This window comes from Adiantum capillus-veneris, chromosome 8 (assembly GCF_014529385.1).
Source record: "Adiantum capillus-veneris isolate H3 chromosome 8, ASM1452938v2, whole genome shotgun sequence".
NCBI classification, from domain to species: Eukaryota; Viridiplantae; Streptophyta; class Polypodiopsida; order Polypodiales; family Pteridaceae; genus Adiantum; species Adiantum capillus-veneris.
The window spans coordinates 84,059,441-84,081,188 of NC_140938.1; the positions used below are offsets into that span (position 1 = coordinate 84,059,441).

Sequence of the window (21,748 nt, forward strand, 5' to 3'; positions counted from 1 at the left end):
TCAAATAATTCAAGAAAAATTTAAGAGGACACAAAAGTGTCCAAGGACATAAAAGTGTCATGTTACCATTCTAGTGTGTTAATGGTTGGTTTGGTGAGTACGATTGATAGAAAGCTTCAAGAAGAAGGTATCAGACATCGAAGCAACAGAGTCAGATGTGGAGCTCAATGGTGAAGTTAAGCAGAGAAACAGGGACACACCATCCAAATTCCAATCTATTGCGGAAGAAGAATAAGAGGAAGACGACCTCACCATTCCCTTGGTGAGACAAAGAAAAAAACCAGAAGATCAAATTTCTATCACACAGACATAGAGGTCAATGGAAGAAGCCCAATGACTAAGGGAAGAAAGAAGCAAGAAACTGGTAGAAGAAAAGAAGAAATTTGAGGAGAAAGGGGCTGATGAAGATGACAAGGAGAAGGATGATTTTGACAAGCCCCTTGAACAATGCAAAGCCAAACAGCTTGAGAAAATCAAGTAATACAATAGGAGAACAACGGTGGATGTAGTGGAGCTTGTCGTCACTATACAGAGCTTGTCGTCACTATGCAACAACATATCCATAATGTATTGGAGACAAAATTTGGACAAAGAGCTTAAGAGGATTCTAAGAAGCAGAAGCCAGATGATTTGGAATCATCTAAAGACTCCGCGACGGGCAAAGATAAAGATATTGAAGAACGGCCAAGGGAGGAGACATTTGCAGAACCTTTAGAGATCCACACAAGACAACACCACCTCTCTCTCCCAAGCCAACCACACCACCACCTAATGTAGAGACCACAAATTCTCTTGAAAAGACCGATAAACAGAGTTGGAACAGTAGAAGCAAGCTGATAAAGTGGATAAAAAGATTGAAGAGCCACCTGAAGATAAAGAGAAGGAGGTGTCTCGAGAAAAAGAGACCGATCAAGGGTGGATTCCTCTGAAACACAAAGAGTCTGACAAGCTACAAGAATATCAAGAGGACATAGAACCTGCAAAGACGGATCAGACTCCACCTAAAGAGAAAGAGCAAGTTGAAGAAAAGGAGTTACTAGAGAAGAAAGAGTCAGAAGCTGATACCTCTCAACATGCCATCAAAAAGAGGACCAGTATCACCCCGCTCTAGAGCTATGGTTGAAGATTGTGATAAGCTAATCCAAGAGTTCAACCTAAACAAACATCTAGAGCATATAAAGTTGTAGATCTAATGTCAAAGAGCCATATCCAACCTGTGGGAGTTGGATGTGAGAGATGCCAAAGCAGGAGTTCATGCACTCAAAGAAGCACATCAAAGGCTCCAGCAAACAAGTTGAATATCTACAAGAGAGCTAGATCAAGCTAAAAGAGGACCTACAAGAAGAAAGAAAGGAGACTGCAAGTATTCATCAGATCCTGCAAGAGCATATTGTGACAAATAGCCAAATGTAGTTAGAACAACAAAGGCTAGAAGAGGAGCTAGAGAAGGATCTGTATATTGGGGTTGGCAGACAGAGACCCTGATTTGTCTTTGTAGGGCCTTCGATATATCCCTGATAACCTCTAACCCCAATTATATGAAGGAAATACATGTGCTGACACTTAGCCTCGCTCCATCACAACATTCAACATCCATCTTGTATAATTACAATGAATACAGATAGGAACTCATCAAGAAGAACACACAAAACATTGTACACAAGTTGATAGATAATTTTCTCTTGTCTTAGTGAGTTTTGTCCATTCCTCATACAACACCTCTCAAGGCACCAAAAGATACATACGCTTTGCCAAAAAAACACACCCCTCAAAATATGTCCTCTCCTAACTTATGACTAACTATCACATGATAGCTCACTGACTGACTCCTGACTAACAACTTACTAATTGTTGACTAACTACTTCTTGATTACATACTAAAAATATAATATAGACCCTTTTTCCCTTGGCACATGTGATGGACCTAAAAAGGAACTTTTTGGAGACCTGGACCCACTTATTGCTTGATCAATACTCTTTAGTGTCATCAAGGATATCAAACCTGCATCATACTCTTTCTGCAAATCTTCCTAGTGGCCATCCTTAATAAATACTTCATGTGTCAGGTTGTCCAATGACTCCCCAACTTCATTATTTGAAATCACTTGAAGGTTTCATCCCTGATTATAGCCCATTTGTTGTTCATCGGGAACATCTCCAGCCATGTACTCTTCCTTTTCAGTGCCAAGCAGTCTCCCTTCACCAAAATCACCTCCAGCCACAAATTTAGCAATACCTTCAACCAGCAAAGCAAGAGTTGAACCTTTTGGAGTCTTGTCTAGATCTTCATCTTCATTAGGGAAATTGAAAAGATCCATAGAGCTCTTCTTTGCTTTCAAGAAGAAATCCTCATAGTCAAGAGAACCAAAAGACTCCTTATACTTTTTTGGACTACTTCTCAAGAAGAAATCCATACTTCTACTTCAATTCCTCATGCTGCATTTTTAATAATTCATACTCTTCCTTATTCTCCTCTTTTGCAAACACTTTATAGGGCTTAGAGAGAACAACTATCATTCTCTTAGCTAACTCTGCCCAATTCTGGTCCCCCTACTTTATGAGCTCCATCTTCATTTGCTCCACATCCTCAGTAGGAATATACCATCCATCAATTTCCAATTCATCATATGTGCATTGCCTAATCTTGTTCTCGACATCCTTGAATGCAATTACCCAATTAAGGAGAACACGATTATCCACTTCCAACCTAGCATTGGTGGATGCCAACAAATTGAGCTCTGTTTTTAACACATTAGTCCATTCTTATTGCCACTCCTTATACAATTTTGCATTACTCTCCCTTCTGCTCAGCTGACTACATTAAAACTGTTTTCTTTCTTCCTGCTATTGTAGCTTCTCTCCTGTTTTCTTAAGATTTTCCTGCAACTTCTCCAACTCAATACTACTGACAGTCTTGTTGCTTAACACATGCTTTAGTTCTTCAACTTCCACAGTTAACTTCTCATTTGCCTTCAGAAAAATTGGAGTATTAACATTGTGATGATCTATAAACTCCTTCAACACATTTGATGCTTCAAGCACTTTAGAGTACGAGATATCATTGAAAACTGGTTCCACTGCCACATTTTCTTCTACTTCAACATTTTCTACATGTGATTCTTTCACTAGCTTTGATACATCTTCCAATCTTCTCTTCTTAGTCCTTATTGATTTCTTGAGAGAACTTGGAGTAAATATAGCTACCTCTATTGAAGACACTAGATTTGCCTCCCAAAGATTTGGGAGACCCATATCCTTATCCAAGCCATGCTTTCCAAACATTCTTCATGAGAATAACCTACAAAAATCAAATCCTTATATGTCTTTAGAGTAGAACCCTTCCCAACATGTTCTTTAAGTTTCGTGGTACTTTTCCCCTTGTTGTCTGTTGCTTTCTCTGTTATAACCTGATCATCTCCTTCATGCCTCCCGCTTTCCTTTTGAATAGGTTGAGGCTTTTGAATAGTTTGAGGCATCAAACTTCTCAGTATGACTTTAACCATCCGAGGTTCCTTATCTGATCCCAGGTTCATATCTTCCAAATCATCTTGCTTCAATCTTGATGATTAGGTCAGGTACTCTTCAAAATCTTACTCTGCCTTGATTTCTTCCCATTTGTGTTCCTCCTCCACACCAAGTTCCTCCGGTAACAGCTTCTTCTTTCTCAACTTTTTGCTTAAAGTTGACCTGTTTTAGAGTATCTAACACATACCTATCTGCAATATGTTGTACAACTACCTCAAATAATTGGGATCACATAAGAATTTAATCGCAAAAAATTCTTCCTCTTCATCCTCCTCAAGCTCTGGAGCCATATTTATACTATCTGCATGCAAAGGCCTACAATTGGATGAAAGAACCTCACTGGGCACCATCCTCATATTGACTTTTTTGTTTCCCTGCCTCAACACCACACTGTCAGCTCCCCAATGTTGTTTAACCTTTGTTGCTCTAAGCCAAGGCCTTCCCAATATCATTGGATATGTTTGTGAAGACTTCTCCAGCTTCAAGACAACAAAATTCACTTTAAACTTAAGTCCCCCATTCTCAATCTGCTGGTTCCTGACAATCCCCAAGGGGTGAATTCCTCTCCAGTCATCCATCTTTACTTGGAAGGGGGCAGAATCCCATTGGGTGATATTCAGTTCCTTGCAAGTATCTTCTGGCAACACATTCACCCCAGATCCTCCATCAATTAATGCTCTTGGTATATATTGCTGCCCCATTTTCACACCGATAATAACAGGAACCTTGTAATCCGCATCAGCAGGTTCTAATTTTGCAACATCAGGTTCCTGACATGTGACTTCTCCTTGCTTTGGGCCCTTTGATGGCCTCCTGCATACTGTTAAGCAAAACTTTGAAGAAATTGATCAACAATTTTGGGACCAAATCCAATATCTATTTTAGGCTAATTTGAGTAGGAGCATCCATCTAAGCCTCAAAAAATGCTTTAGACATCTTATCCACTTCCTTACTGGGTACTATCAAAAGCTATTCAGGAGCCTTACAACTGACTTCTTAATGACCACATTTGGATACTCCAGGAACATACTTTGGTGTTAGCATTGGATTGGTGATTTGTACCCCTTGCTTCTTCTGCACCTTATTAATCTCCTTAACCACTCCTCTCTTAATTTGATCCTCACTTTCCCAATCAATAGGTGGTATTGTCCCACTCTTCAAAACTTTCTCCTTATCCATCTTATTACCTACCCTAGTCACGACCATGGCTCCAAGGATCTGCTCTTCCTCCAAGACTTCCTCAATCTGAATACATTTGGTACAATCACAATGGAAATGATTCACAAATATTTCTGTGCTGCAATAGTCCACAGCTTGTGTCAGGATTGCATCAAGTATGTTCCAAAGGTCTTCAAAGAGTCTTCAGGCTTCTCGTGAAAAATTTATTCCAAAATCACAACATTCAATTGTTTTGGGAGTTGTTGTTGAGATTTATCTAATTTGTTGTTATACCGGATTATAGGGATGCCTCTTTTCATGCATTGTTTACACCACAAGGAGCAGTCAGGACCCTGCCAATGTCCTACTATCCCACAATAAGTACACAATTGACTACTACTAGCTCCCTGTTAATTCCTTTTGTTATTCCAACCTCTCGGATTTTGAAATCTTTGATTAGGCACAGGGTTATCCCAAATCTAAAAATTCGGTGATCGGTCTTGATTTGCCCCTACAACCATTACATTAACTACATGTGTATTCATACTCTACTATACCCTTTCAGGGACCTCAAAAATTCGGATTATACCAACATTTATCAAAACGATGTCCAAACACTTGACATGTGTGGTAGTAGGGCCTTTCTGGCATTCCTAGCTTTGTAAGTCTCATTGTCTTCAAATGCTCAAAGATCATCTTACTGATCCCTTCCTGATCCTTGCTATCTTGGTTCCCTTTTCTTTTCTCTTTTGTCTTTAGCCTTCTCCTTCTTGGAAAACTTTTTCTTCTTCTTACTCTTGCTTGTCTTCTTCTTTTTCTCAGACCACCCACTGTTTTCATCATCAGATTCCATGTCAGATTCTGAGTCTTCCTTATTTGAGGTACTATCAGCCTCCTCATCCTCTGCATCACTTTTTGATTCTGAATCTTCCTTCTTGGAAGATCTTCTCCTTTTCTCAAGGCTTACATACCTCCTTTTAGCTCTCATGACAGACTCCACTAACTCTTTAAAGTGGTCTTCATTCACAATCACACCTCTTCCTTATTTAATCCTCGACAGAAATAATCCCCCAAATGTTCAAAGGATGGCCTTTGGTCTGCCAACAGCCTATTGTTGAGGTTCTTGAATTTCTCGCATAATCTTCCACCAATAATTTCTTTTGTTTCATACTCCTCATCTTGATCAAGATATCCTCAGGGATCTTCTCCTCCCTGAACCTTGCGAAGAATCTTATCTTGAAAACTTCATATGCTGGAAAAGTTGTAATACCATACTATGTAAACTATACCATAGCCTTCCCTTGCAACATGGCGAGAAAATGCTCCTTTTTGGTGCGTCCATTGTGGGTCATATTGTACCCACTTTCCATCCACCTAGTCTTGAACTACCCCACGTGGTTGTCAGCATCCTCCTTTGACTTTTTTTTTAACTTAGCTGCTACCAATCTAGAATTGGGTGCAGGTTGAGACATTGCAAAGGTTAACTGTGTAGGTGGCTATTGTATTGGTAAAGGTATTGGTACACAGTTGGTTTCCTTGAGAGGATCAAATCGTAAGGGTGCCGGTTGTTCTGCAAACTGAAGTCTTCTCCGTGGTCAAAATGTTTTGTTGAGTGCCCAAGCCCCAACAAATCAATGTAAATTTAGATTCAAGACCTCCTTTGTTGCTCAAAATTCTTTGTTTCTTTCGAAGGTGTGTTGACTAAACTTTTAGGAGTGAATTGGTTTCCTTGTTCATCTTCCTCTATTGCTACCGATGTCTCATTAAATTTTCTATTCCTCAAAGGAAACCTTGTCCAATATGGATGTCCTATAGGTGGTCGACTTTTATCATCTCCACTTATACATTAAAGCCTATCTTCATGACGCCAATCACCTGAGTGCGTGCCGCCTTTGGATTTCAAGATACCTCCACACCAATCTTGAATTCAAGAAGGCTTTCCTCGCATGAAGATTGGAGATACCAAATGGGACCATAGATCCAAAGAGAAGCTTCACTTTTTTCTTGATCACCGCCTGCACATCTCTAGGAAACCATGGATAATACTCTTGCAGGACAATATATTGTATTCCTCCCTTTCTTCTTCCTTTGAAACCCAATGTCGAAATTCGTAAAGTAACTCAATACTTTCACCCTCTAGCATCAAACTACCCCTTCAATCACGCAATAGGCAAGGACCTTCTTTGATACATTTGCAGGATCACCAAAGTGTAATGGGGTTGGTAGAAAGGGACCCTAATTTGTCTCTGTAGTGACTCTGATATATCCTTGATAACATCTAACCCCAATAGCATGAAGGAAATACATGGACAAATGCTTATCCTCTCTCCATCATAGCATTCAACATCCATTTCGTACAATTACAACAATGAAAACCAAGTTTAAATATAGATAGGAACTCATTATGAAGAACACAGGAAATAGAACATTGTACACAGGTTGCTAGATAACTGCCACCTCTCTTAGTTAGTTTTGTCCATTCCTCATACATCCCCTCTCAGGGCGCCAAAAGATACATACTCTTTGCCAAAAAGGCACACCCCTCACAATATGTCATTTCCTAACTTATGACTAACTATCGCTTGACATCTTACTGACTAACTCTTGCCTAACAACTTACTAATTGCTGACTAACTACTTCTTGATTACATACTAATAATATAAGATAGGCCCTTTTCTAGGAGCAGCAAAATAATTTGAAGCTCGTTGAGTCCTATGGTGTTGTCATCAAGAACACTTTGTCAAATCTACTAGAAATTCAAGACACACCAACTCCAGCTTCCACATGACAAGCTCTAGCTGCACTATCATCAAGAACACTTTGTCAAAGCTACTAGAAATTCAAGACACACCAACTCCAGCTTCCACATGACAAGCTCTAGCTGCACTGTTAGAAGAACTAAAGGTAGTAAAAGATGAGCTAGGCCAGGAAACATATGAATGATAGATCATGACTATAGGGCATTGGGCTATCCAAGATAAAAAAGATCAATAAACTTAGAAGCTCAAGGACCACCTAGCAAGAGCACAGGCATATCTAGCTGCCCAATCTGAAAAAAATTCTTTGGAGTTACAGCAGAAAGAGCTAGCATTCAGTGCCCTCCAACTCAAAGCTATTGCACCTGTACCACAAACACCAACAATAGAACCAGTAACCACAAGGGTACACCTACCCCCATTAGATTTTCCAAGTACATCTATTGAGGGAGGCCTCCATGATTTTGAAGCTACAAAGGAGACTCCTCATGCAAGAGAGGAGATCAAGAAATGGATCTTGGAAGTGTAGGATCCTTCGGAAACTATTGCTCACTCTTGAGCCAAACACAAAGGGGGCCAATAACGATGTTCCTGTGATAGCTGAGCAGGTGCTAACTATCTTACAGAATCAACCCCTATGGTGCAAGAAGTGGTTTGAAAAGGGACCATTAAATGAGACCATGTACAAGAGTGCAGTGCAACATATCAAGATCGACCCAACATATTTCCCGATTCCAAGACAACTATCCTAGGACAACTACTTAACTTGGCAAAGCAAAAGGTCGTCGGTTCTAAACTACCATGTTCTATTAAAGCCGACCAACAATTTCCAGCCCACAGAGAACTACATGGTTCATACCTTCAAGAAGTGATAAAACAGATGTGCAATGTCACGGATCTCACATGTCAAATGTTGGTAAAGATAGCAAAGATGATTATCACTTGCATCACCGCATTCGAGGACATCAAAGCAGCCGAGCATCCATGGCATGTTTTCCTTGAGGGGACCAAAGGCATAGAATGGAATCTAGAGACAAAAGTCCCCAACAGGAACATAATCGTCGGAATGCTCACCATAGACACTGTTCTTGCCCTTGCACCACATGCAAACACTTGAGGAGGCATTCATGACGGGATTCTTTGAGATGGATTCAACCATCTTTAATCCACTTACAAAGGATATGTCCGGTACGCCATATTGCCTGCCAGAGCACAATCATGAACAACCCTTTCAAGGAGTTGGCAATCCAAGCAGATATGGTGGTCCATGCACAAAGACTCTGGAGAAAATAACATTCGACTGCTAACCCGGGGGATTCACCATGGAAAACTTATCGCACCCCGTAAGTGCAGGGGAGGGGGGTTTTTCTGCAAGTTACATAAGCGTATAAGTTAGGGGTAGGTCCTCAATAATTTATCTCCTAAGCTTAAAAATAAGGGAGGGGGTATCATATTTAGGGGGCGGGAGGGGGGGGGGGGGGGGTGGAGTGAGAAAACAAAAAAATGAGAGGAAGTTTTTGTGTTTCAAAATCATTGCTTCCCAAAAGAGTCTTCCCTCAAACTTGTGAGTCAATAGCGACCAAGATACATGCAAGAACCAATAGTACTTTGTATCAATTACTTGTTTTGTTATTATAGTTCATTTGTTGAGGGATGAAAGCTATAAAGAGTTTGTATAGATGCAAATTTACACGGAGAACCTAGCACAACTTTATAACCATGTTTTTTTAGTAATTTAGATTGATCAAAATTGGACGAGTAGCTAGAGTGCAGGCTCGACGGGCACATAGTTTGAAAGTCAAACTAAGACACATTGAGGGTACATCTAGTTATCAACAAAAGTGGATCCTTAGTACATTGCCAGTCACTATGCTACACGCTCTTTGACTAGTTTTACTTAGTTAGATCATGTGAGACCTAAATTTTATATGTAAGATAGGGGTATGATAGTTTTTTGCATTGACTTTCGTATAAGCGTAGAAAGGGGGGTCATATTCCCTAATATGATTCGTATATAGGGGTTTTATCAAAGTTGTCTGCTCGCAGGTGGCATCGTGTTTTGTATATAGAGTGAATCCCCCGGGACTGCTAAAGACTCAAGCACATCTACATGAAGACCAGCTGCTGACAAAGACAAAGAAAAAGGTTGCACGAGGGTGTGCAACGACTAGGAAGGGGGGAATTGTAAGGTTTCCACCTTTCTAGAAGTAGAAAAATGCACACTAAGTTTTATTTAAGAGCACTAGATATCCAAAATACTAAACCATTATCTTGATCGTAGTCAAAATTGGTATTTTTAATTTCTTAAGCACAATTTTACTTCAGCTGGAAATTTTCAAAATCAAATTCGGATCAGAATTGACCCCTAAATCCTTGTCGAAAGTTTTCACAATCACTTTAACTAAATAAAATAATTGAAAATATTATAATTATTGAATCACATGGACTTTTCACATAGCATAGTAGATAATTTAAGCACATGGGCCAGATATTTCCAGTTAAATCATTAAAGTGAATTGCAGTTAGCAGTTTTGACCAACCAAGCTGGGCATGTTGTGGGGTGATATGATGAACCTGCCAAGGAAAGATTTAGCAGCAGGGGGTGCTAGGGGGAGATGAAAGGCTGCTTGAGAAGCTGGAAAACTGCTAATTTCAGCCCTGCATGTCAAAAAAATCTATAAATAGACCCTTACGCGAGCCCTAGGCTTCACGTTTTCAGACAAACTCGGAGACCTTGGCAAAATATCTCGTGCTTAGAGAGATTTTTCTCAAAGATCAGTAAGAGAGAAAACCACTAACTTATTAATCAAGGTAATTAATTAGATTAGTGAAAGGTATATTAATTTATATCTATTTTTTCTAATTATCTTATTAATTAGGAAATATTTAATCTCTCTACTATTAATTACACTCTTCTATGTTATTATACTTTTGAATACTTAATCTCTAATTATGATTAGTAATCTTATTAATTATTAACCTATATTAGGATTGAAATTGCTTAATTTTGGTCTTAAGTAAGGGGAAATATATCAATTAAACTTAGATATTTATGAGTTAATTTTCAAAGCTTGTACACACTATTAGGAAGCTATGAAAATTACATTAAAAATTCTAATTAATCTTAGTATTTAATGAGACAAAAATTCTATGTTTTTAGCCTAAAATTGATGGAAATTTTAGGAATATAATTAAATCATGAGTCAATTTTCAAGGATAGATAATAGTGTCAAAAAATTGTTATAATTATCTCATAATTTATTACCTAGTTTTACTAATTACTTTTGCTTAAATTCTCTATTTTTAGCTAAAACTTAAGCAAGATAATTAGTAAATGAGTTTAGAAGCAAGTGAGATACTTTTCAAAGGAAGATTAGAGTGTTAAAAACCCATGATAATTATCCCATAATTAGTAAATTAGTTTTACTTATTACTTTTACTTAATTTTTTTTATTCTTAGCTAAAAATTAAGCAAGATAGTTAGTAAAGAAGTATAAAAGATGGTGAGATAATTTTTAAAGAATTATTATAGTAATAGAAATCCATGATGATTATCTCATCATTAGTTAACTAGTTTTGTTTATTACTTTTGCTTAAATAATATATCTTCAATTAAAAATTAAGCATAATAATTAATAAATTTAAAATTTAGTGAGATAATTTTGAGAAAAATATTATAGTGTCAAAAACCCATGATAATTATCTCATAGCTATTTAATTAGTTTTGCTAATTACTTTTTCTTAAATTGTTTATTTTATCTAAAAGCTAGGATAATTTTGAGAGGTATATTATAGTGATAAAAAGTGGTAAAAATTATCCCATTATTATTAAATATGTTTTTTATATAATACTGAAATACTCTTTTTTAGCTAAAACAATAATGTGAATAATTAATAAACTTACTTAGAAATTTTCAAGATAATTTTTTGAGATATATTACTATGTTAGAAAGCTGAGATAAATATATCTTCATTAGATAATTATTTTAAATAATTATTAAGTAAAAAACAAACTATTTTTGACCTTGTTTAAACGGACAAAATTAGGATGATTACTCAAAAATTATAAGATAATTATTAGACCTTAGAAAGCTTATAAAAAATCTATAATAAAACATCTTATGCATATAAGTAGCTAGAAAATTAACAAATCAAAAAGTTACTAATTTTGACTGCAAACTAAAGGAAAAAGCTAGAAAATTAGTTTTTCAAAAAGTAGGCATGGATTCATATTGCTAAATTAAGATATATATAATTTTTGAGAATGAAATTACCCACAAGAATCTATTTATAATACTATAATCCAATGAATTGCCCTACGTTTTTAGTAAAAAGGAATAAAGATAATTGATAAAAGTACATTATAAAAATTCTAGGTAAGTTTGAGTTTTGATAAATTACCTAATGGTTAGACATCATTTTATAAGGATAAAGATCATGGCTCCCAAGAAGACCCGGGCAAATCAGCCAAATAAAGAGGATGATAGAAACACAAAGAGAGCCAGGGCCACACATGATCACGAAGCCGATCCAAGCAGAAGGCAAACGGACGAGAGTATTCTTGCCTTCAAGCCTCAGCAGATTACTAATCAGACACAGGTGGGTCTTGGTTATAAATTAATTTCATAAGTAGATCAAAATTCTTTTTTAAGTTATAACACTACATCCGTTAAAAGGTAGAAAGGTAAGTAGGAGCTATTAAACTGGCCAAAAATGGAAGGGTAACTTCTAAGAAACATCGTGTATTTGTTTATTAAACTAAGAAAGAAATGTTTTGGTTATTCTGGTTGAGCTAGGAAAGACATCCCCAACTCCTTGGTATATTTTAATAAATAAGGATGGCTATAAAGACACTTTTAAGTCAGCCACCTCCTTGAACCATGAGTCTCTACTCCGACATGTCTTGATGTTTCTACATAAGTTAGGTTACTGTTTTCTTATCCTATGGGAGCCGCCCGGTTGTATGGGCATCTAGTTTGGTGTATGGGTGCCCAAAAATTTTAGGTGATATTTTCACCCCAAATTATGAATAAGAAATGGGTGATCTTGAGTTGTCAATGTTTTGGTTGATCGTATCCTGTTTTAAGTTTACAGGTATTTGTTTGATAAAGAATGTTTTCAATATTGTTTTCAATACTTGTTTTAACGAATCACTGAGATGGGAAATTTAAAGGAACTATTAGTTTAAATATTCAAGGAATGTGCTAGTAATTAAAAAAATAAAGAATCGTGTGTGAGTGTGGGGTGGTATGTGGGGATTGACTAAGGTTGTGGATTATAGACAGGTGGACCCAATTAGTCGGATAACTATCCATTCCCGTGCACTAATGTTAGAAGACTTCTTCAGTGGAAGAGGAGTCCACCAACGGCTCTGCCTTCAGTCACATAGAGGGAAAAAGTGTTGTGCATGGATATCTTAACCCATTTGCAAAAGTTATAGGGCCAAAAAGTTTTTGGAGCTTTTAGATTTTGTTCCATTTCTGCTCGCGAGACAGGACTAGGTTTTTTTCTAGGGCTATAGTCCAAACCATTGCCAATGCAAAAGGTCTATTTCTTGAATTTTTCTTACTTAAGGACTTTTTTTTACTAGACCTAGAGACCTATCAAGGATCCCATCTTGACTTAGTGACGGCAGGTCGGGAACCTTAGAGCATGTGTTAAATGAGATTCTGAACCTAAGAAAAGTTTAAGGTATAGGGTTGAAATAGGTGGTTTTTGAAAATTTCAATTGTGAGATGTATTGAAAATAAAAGAAAAAGAAAGAGAGATAATTTCCCTATCAATGCAGGAAGACTTCCATCAAACAAAGCGCAGGTTCATGGTTCATGTGATGAAGTTACTAGACACAATGTTTTCTCCTCCCACTTGGGGGATCAGTTGGTCAGGGTCTTGTGGAATCTTCCTTAATTGTGTGGGAGAGCTATGAGGTTTTGCATTGGATATGAAGAGACTCAAGTGAGCTAAAGCACTTTGGGTTATTGAAGTCTACTTCTTCATTGGAACAAAGAGTCCATATGAAACCATTATAATAGATGGTGTTCAAGTATCACAAAATCATTGGGTGTTTGATCAAGTGTCTAAGGTAGTCTACCTAGGTAGGATTAGACCCCTGGGTATAGACCCTAGTTTTAGGGGGCCAAAAGATGTTGTATATTTTGATCATATATCTGAACTGCCCATAGTCCACATGATTCTAGTATAAGGTTGTTGTCACTCTTGTACATAGTAGGATCTTCATGGATTGTATTAGCTCTTGTACATACTATGGTTCTCATGGGTATCTTGTAAGCTATTTTAATTATGATTTGTCCATTATCTTCATCTAGTGTGCAAATTTTTTTAGTATGAGATAAGTTTGAAAGCATAAACAGGTAGATCTTCATTTAATATTAAACCTCACTATTCACTCCCAAGGGTAATACTCGCATGAATAGCCTTTACACAATTACACAAGAAAAGAAACTATTACTAAAGCAAGTCCAACTCCCCATCTTCAAGGGAGAAGAACCCAACCTCGAGTGTGATGTTGAAGCATGGCTTGACGCTACATGAGAATCAAGCGATGTTAGGTATGTTCTGCCTCAGTGGCAATGCCAAACTTTGGTGGAAATACCATTGCAGACACAATACCACCAGTAGTCCATCCATGGAGAAGATGAAGCAAGCAGTTAAAGAACTCTATCTCCCTCCTGTACATTAGGCTATTAAGATAAATGAGTTTTTTCAATCTACACCAACTAGGGATTTTGCTGGAGGAGTACTACACCAAATATGTGTATTTACGACGCTATGCTTCCCATATGACAATGGAGCAATAGATTGCCCGTCTTTGTCAAGGCCTTAATAAATCATTGAGCACGCATCTTGAATCTATGAGGCCTATATCAATTCACGATGCCCTTCTTAGAGCCAAACCTCTTGCATTCAAAGGAATCACCCCTACAAGGAACTATAATAGTTTTAATAACTTTAGGGGAAGAGCTAGGGGAACTTTCAACCAAGGATATCAACAATGTGGAGCAGTTGTGGTAGTAAACTTGGAGCAGACCTTCCCAAACGTTAGGTTGTTCTATAGTTGCAATCAAATGCGGCACTATGGAAATAATTATCCAAAAGAGTAAAATCCAGGATTTACCATCAAAACCGTTCCTCAACCTCCAATAAACCAAGGGGACAATCTAAGAGGAGGTAGAAATGGAGGACATGGCAGAGGAAGAGGAAGAGGAGTAAGAGCTTACACAACCCCAACCTTAATGAATGAGGAAGATGAAAGAGCCGCTCATTTGGCCACAATTAGCAATCCTAGAGCTCAGCAACATTAGGTAGTTATCTGAACCACTGTAAGATAATAAAATTTTGAGTTACTTGTTATCTGAACCATTGTAAGATAATAAAACTTTGAGTTACTTGTATATTGAAATAGTACATATTATTTTCATTTTCCAAAATGCTTAAAGAATCTAAAGTTGAGTTGGTATTCAATCATGAAATTAAGTGTAGAACTAGAAAATGGAAGAGAGGTTTTCTTTTAATTCTCAGCCAGGAAGGTAGAATTCAAACTCAAAAGAATCCTCGCCTCGTCCCTCTTCGCACCTTGCCAGTAGAAATTCATGGTGACACCTTAGGAATGAGCTAATTACCCAAAAATAACCTCACATTCGTTGTGCACAAGATAGCCTTCCTTGAAAAATAACCTAGATATGAAAGTATTAATGCACAAGACTAATAGGAACCAAAAAATTATTGGTATGATACCTCTTAAAACCCTTTTTTTTTTTTTTTTTGGTCAACCAGGTTAGGGCACGGAGGGGGTACCTCTAGTGCAAAGATTGTAGCTTATTTTGAATGTAGATTGCTCATAATGGCAAGAACATGCCAAGTGCATTCAATTTGACAAACTTGGGATATATAATACTTGTCAAACGCCTTTTGCTCTGAATGGTTAGTTAGACAGATCACGTTCATGTAAACAAGTTGGATATATAGATCTTTTTGTTTATATGGAAGAGTTTTGATCTAGGTTTTAAGTAGATACACTTGATTTGTAAAGGCTTTTATGATGGGCTCAACACTAAGACTTTTTTAGATAAATAGGATAGTGAATAGCTAGTACAATTAAAAGTAAGGAATTGTGGAGTTTCAAACCAGATGGTATTCTTGAAGAGAGGTAAAGAAATATTAGAAATTAAGCAATTAAGAAGCATCTAGTCAAATGGAAAGATGATCCCACTCAAGATGCTACATGAAAACCTAAAGTTTTTGTTGTAAAGAATTCCCTAACTTCGGTTGAGATGAGAACATCTCAGATTCTTAAGTTGGGGTCATTGTAATGTTTTCACCTTTTTGGCAGTACGAAAATGACACTAAGTTATTTTTGAGAGCTCTAGAATTCCAAACTAGTAAATCATTATCCTTATCATAATCAAAATTGGTATTGTTGGATTCTTAAGCACATCAAAAAACTTCAAAATCGAATTTGGATCAAAACTAACCCCCAAATCCTTGCATGAAGTTTTCACAATCACTTTAATGAAATAAAAGAATTGAAAATCTTATAATTATTGAATCACATGGGCTTTCAAATGGCCTAGTAGATAATTTAAGCACATGGACCATATATTTTTAGTTAAATCATGAAAGCAAATTGCAGTTAGCAGTTTTGACCAACCAAGCTGAGCAAGTGTTGTGGGGTGATATGATGAACCTACCAAGGAAAGATTTAACAGTATGGGGTGCTAGGGGGAGCTAAAAGGCTGCTTGAGGAGCTGAGAAACTGCTAATTTCAACCCTGCTTGGGAGAAAAATCTATAAATGTCTAGACCCCTAGGCTTCACATTTTTAGACAAACTTGGAGACCTTGGCAAAATCTCTCGTGCTTAGAGAGATTCTTCCCAAAGATCACTAAGAGAGAAAAACTCTAAGTAATTAATCCAGGTAATTAGTGCTAATTCTGATAAATTAATGAAAGTTATATTAATTTATGTCTACTTTTTCTAATTATCTTATTAATTAAGAAAGATTAAACCTCTCTGTACAATTAATTACACTCTTTTATGTTATTATACTGGTGAATACTTAATCTCTTATTATGATTAGTAATCTAATTAATTATTACTCTATATTAGGATTAAAATTGCTTAATTTTGGCCTTAATCAAAGAGAAATATATCAATTAAACTTAGACAATTGTGATTTAATTTTAAAGCTTGTATACATTAAGAAGTTGTGGAAATTATATCAAAATTTTCTAGTTAATTTTAGTATTTCATTAGTAAAAAAAAATTCAGTCTAAAATTGATGGAAAATTTAGGAATATAATTGTGAGATAGGTTAGAAAAGGAGACCACGGCTTCTTTGGTCTTTATGTTTGATTGATTGTGGTGAATTTATTGCTACAAAAGTGTTACACAAGTTAGGATCAGTTTTTTAGATATGGTCGGAGCTTAGTGCAAGACTTCATCTATTGGTAGAGTGGTAAAGCTTGCACTAGGCGAGAAAAACATAAGAAAATAGGAAGAACTTCTAGAGTTCAATTAGGGAATGTAGGTTAACCACTCCAAGTTCATTTTTGGTTGATTTATTTTGTTTTAGGAGTAGAGTAAGTAAGCAAGTCTGACAAGTAATCTCTGCATCTCACGGGATGTGCATGTCACTGAAGGGATCTTGTTGCCAAAGATAGGGAAATCTTGAAGAATGATAGTGCATCCAAGGAAGTGAAAGTTTTTGGGCATAATTTGTGTCAAAAATAGTGAGTGATTGCACAACGATTCTCAAAAAACTCTTAGTCAGCATATGTGGAAAAAAATCGTGATTTTCTCGTACAGGTGAGGCTAGAGGACAAGATTGTGCATGATGCTTCATTTGTGTCTAGTTTAAATATGTGAAAAAAAGATAAGATTTATATTTGATTTCAAAGGACCCAAAAGAAGGACGTCTTCAAAAAATAGAAGTTATGAACTAAGTTGTAAGTCAGGGTTGAACATAAATAAGAATTGAATTCCATCAATTGTTACTGAGACATTGTAGAAGCTTTACAACTCCACTACATACCTAAAAATGAATTTAGAGCCAACTTAAAAAATATATGACCTACATTTATGATTTAGTGAAAATTTCTACGATTTGACACTTTGTCCCCTTTTAGATGGACATGGAAATATGTTAAATATGGAGCGTGCTTTACCCTTGTAATTCTTATTCTACAAAAGGACGATTGTAAGACCCTTGTTATGAGGAAGAACCATTGTGCAAGAGAAAAATTACTCACCAGAAAACCAAAATCAATACTAAGTCTCAAACTTTGACAAATGGGAAGCTAAGAAAAAACCTAGGTCAGTAGGGCCTCTTCGGGATACATGGGTGAAAAATTGAACATAGAGACTCGATCCGTACACCAAATCGAACCAAAATTGGAAAGGGCCATAGCATAGACATATAGAGCACTTCCACAAGCTCATATGACCATTTGACTTAGGGTCCAAGGGGATCTATAGATAATAATCTCTTTTTTGGCAAAGTGTTAAAATTGAGTTTTGACCACTACACATGAAGCTTTTAGATTGGAGGTTATAGACAATGTACCTTATTTAGATCATTGAGAAACATCAACTGATGCCCATGGCATTAGAAAAGGGCATGGTGGTGTGCAAAGCATCAATTTTGACTTATGGCCATAAACTGACTTGAGATTGATCCAAAACTAACAAAACAAAGTCCGTACAACCCATGGGACAAGCTCATAAACTTTGAATTGGAAAACATGGTTGCCATCAAGAGTTCTTAAGCATGGAGCCTGATTTTTCCTTATAATTTTTATCCTAGAAACGCACATGTCCCCCATCACAAGGAGAAACCATCATGCATGAGAAAAATCACTCGTCGAAAAACCAAAAATTCATACCCGTTCTTGAGCTTTGCTTGAGAACGGGCTCGCCAGAATATTTACTTTCACCCGGAATATCTTGGCCGTATGGTTGTTGAAAAATGATTGGAAAGGGGAATTTTCCATGCGAGGCCATGTTTTAGGGGCACATTTGGCAAAATTGGATGAGAAGTGCGTCCAAAAACCATGCCACGGGGGGGGGGGGGGGGGGGGTGTACAGGTCTCGAGGACCCCAAAGCGTGGCATGTACACCATGGTGCAAATGTCATTTTTTTATTTTGCCAAATGTGCCCTGGAAACATGGCCTCACATGGAAAATTCCCTTTTTCGATCCCAAAAATACATCCAATAGGCCAAATGCGTGCCATGGTGCACTAACTACCCTAGGTTCTCCACAATACTTAACAAACTCGTCACACATGAATTTTTGGTACATATCCTGCCACCACCTATCTTTTTCTAATTGACCGTATTTTTCTAGATAAGTAGGCTTATTGTAGAGAGGGCATGCAAGACTAGATCATCGGTGAATAGGACAAGGAAAGAAGAAGAATATAGCTAAAAGCATAGAGGAATAGATAGCCCCAGAAGAGTAGAAAAAAGTACATGAGCTTGCATGGAAACGGAAAATCCTTCCTCCCCCACCACTAATGACTAAGAAGAATAGGAAATGGAAAGCCAAGAAAGTGTCCTTGCATGATATACAAAAATATTAAAAGAGCACGAGGTCCACAATTCCCTAAGCTCCATTCTCAATGAATTAGCACACATGAAGTAATTTAAATTTTTTCATTCTCTCGAAGTCCCACAATGTTTGAAATGTTGTTGAGGAAAAGAAATTGATCACCCTCTATCACCATTGCATGCAAAGTGAGTAGATGGAAATATCCTTCATCACCTGATCTCCATCTAGTACTCAATCTTTGTCGGCTAAGGCCAACAGAGTCCTATAGGATCACAAGTGCCATTGAGGCCACAAAATGCTCACTTATCTCTTCAACCCCCTATCTTTTTTGTCAACAAGGATTACGAGAGCTTCTTGCTTGTGTTTTACTCTTTTCTTAGCCGTCTTTGTGTCCTCAAGATCCAACAAAGCTAGAACCATGTCCCAATTAAGGAATTGGGTGCCCATACACCCCATGTCCAAGTCAAAGAGGTCATCCTCATCCTCTATCTTGTAGTCCCTCTTAGCAAGCCCTTACAGAAAACTCAATAGAAAATATCAAAAAAGCTAATCAGATTTGTACATATGCTTTAGACAATCAATCAAGAACCACATGGAGTGAGTCCCTTAAAACAATTTCATATTTGGACATGTGTGCCTCCATGTAGAAAAATATTTCAGGCATTAATACGAATGGCTGATGTTGCCTCCATGTCAATTGTGCCCTCAAACATGGGGGAACTAGTGTATCGATGTGATCACTAAAGGCCCATCAATGTCACTAAGATACATAAGGAGTGCCTCATGGGGTGTTGCCATGGAGGCAGATGGGAGAAACTAGCATAGAAAGCAGGAGAGCTAGTGTTTTATGACAAGGAGAAATGAAATTTAAAACTTCACAAATGACTTTCAAAATTGACACATTCACAACTCAAAAATTAATGAACTACCAAAAGCACCACCTACATTGAATCGAAAACTAAAAGAACTTAAATTAAACTTTACAATCCACAGTTATGCACAGAGATGGGATATAAAATAATTTTTTCATTAATTAGGGCTCTGTGGTTGAGCTAGTATAATGATACATCATGGGAATGAGATGCCCTTACAAGTCAAAACCTTCTCTTCTCCAAATGATACAACTGTGCTATTTACATAAAAGGAATAAAAAAAACCATGTGTAGAGAAATAGGGTAGCTTTGTGGTACACTTCATTGTTGTAGCATGCAGATCCACCTCCATCCTTCTTTTGGTTACTGGTCCCAATGCATTGTTTAGTCTCTGCCATTTCAAACTATCCAAGCTTATTAAGTTAATGGGAGACATATTACCGCATCCATTTTGCCTTGATGTGACATAAGGATGACTATAGAAGATTCCTTCTATGAGACAAGCTCTCAAGGTAAATACTTTGCAATAACAGCTTCCCAAGGTCCACATGTATAGCTTAAAAGTTTCTTGTAAAAGATTCCACCGACTCCCACTTGACAAAGTTAGATGGAAACATATATATAAAAAATACCCCACATCATGTACACATTTGAAATAGCCTAAGAGGTAAAAGCATAAATGGGACAATCCAAAACATGTAAGCAAAAGTAGGGCATTGTACAGCTTGCAAAAAACTCAGGTTGAGAGAAGGATGTGTCAAGCTGCAATTGAGAAGCTATATACAGAGGTTTTACCTTTGCTAGCAACTTTCCATCTTGAGTATTCTTGTTGAAATCCATGATTCTCCCCTTCCAATGGTGCACTTGAAAGCCATATGTCTCCTTGACGTCTTCAGTATACCTCTTGAGTTTGGTTGTATTGTGAAGGCCTGCATAAATCATTTGCAGTCGATAGCAATCCCCACTATCATCTTGCACATTGTTGCATCTTAATGACTCAATACGCTCTTGGGTTGACAAGCACCTAAAGAAGCCTTGAAAGAAATGCAGCACATCCTGCAAAAAGAAATCAAGATTCGTTTATATACACGGTTATTCTTAATGCAGCATAATGAACAATGCTAAGATGTATACAATGATAGACAATGAAACTGCTACAAATCTGTACCTGGAAGATGGAAATAGAAACTAATATAGTGCGCAAAGTTATGAGAACATTAGAAATACGTACCAAGCTCACTATTCTTATCAATATATTTGGTGAAAGAAGCCTACTGATCTTACCAAACAACTCTCATGTGCCTGATATTCAAAACAATGTTGATATATAAGGGTAGACCATTTTTTATCTAGATAATAATGAAGGACCAAGGAAGGTGTTTAGGAAGATACTCTAGAAGCATCCGGTGCTTCAGATCTAGAGATTTATGTAGAGATGTGAAGGTGAGGTTGGGTCATCTATGGGGAAGGGAGGTTGGGTCATCTATGGAGAAGGGAGGTTTCAAACATCTGCTACGACAATTATTTGGAGGAAAAAGTGGAATTGAAGAAGGAGATGCAGGTTTCATAGCTAGAGAGGAGAGAGGATAGAGGTAAAAAAGAGAGAGAGGATTGAAGAAGGAGATGCAGATCTCAGTTGGAGGAAAGAGAGGATAGAGATAGTAGCCTTGCAGAGAGTAAAGAAGAGAGAGAGGCTTCAAGAAGGAGATGCATATCTCATAGTTGGAGGGGAGAGAGGATAGAGATAGCATACTTGGAGAGAGTAAAGAGGAGAGAGAGAATGTTAGCATGTTTTTTGAAAGACCCTTTTTGGGAGGGAGGGGGGAGGAGTCAGTAGCCTCTAGGGAGAGAAAGAGTAGAGTTTTACCC

The 21,748-nt window shown here is 37.3% G+C and overlaps 1 pseudogene; it reads right to left on the minus strand.

Annotated features, from left to right (window-relative positions):
- Positions 1–1,833: 1,833 nt before the first annotated feature.
- On the minus strand, positions 1,834–3,533 carry LOC147452469 (uncharacterized; annotated as a pseudogene).
- Positions 3,534–21,748: the final 18,215 nt, after the last annotated feature.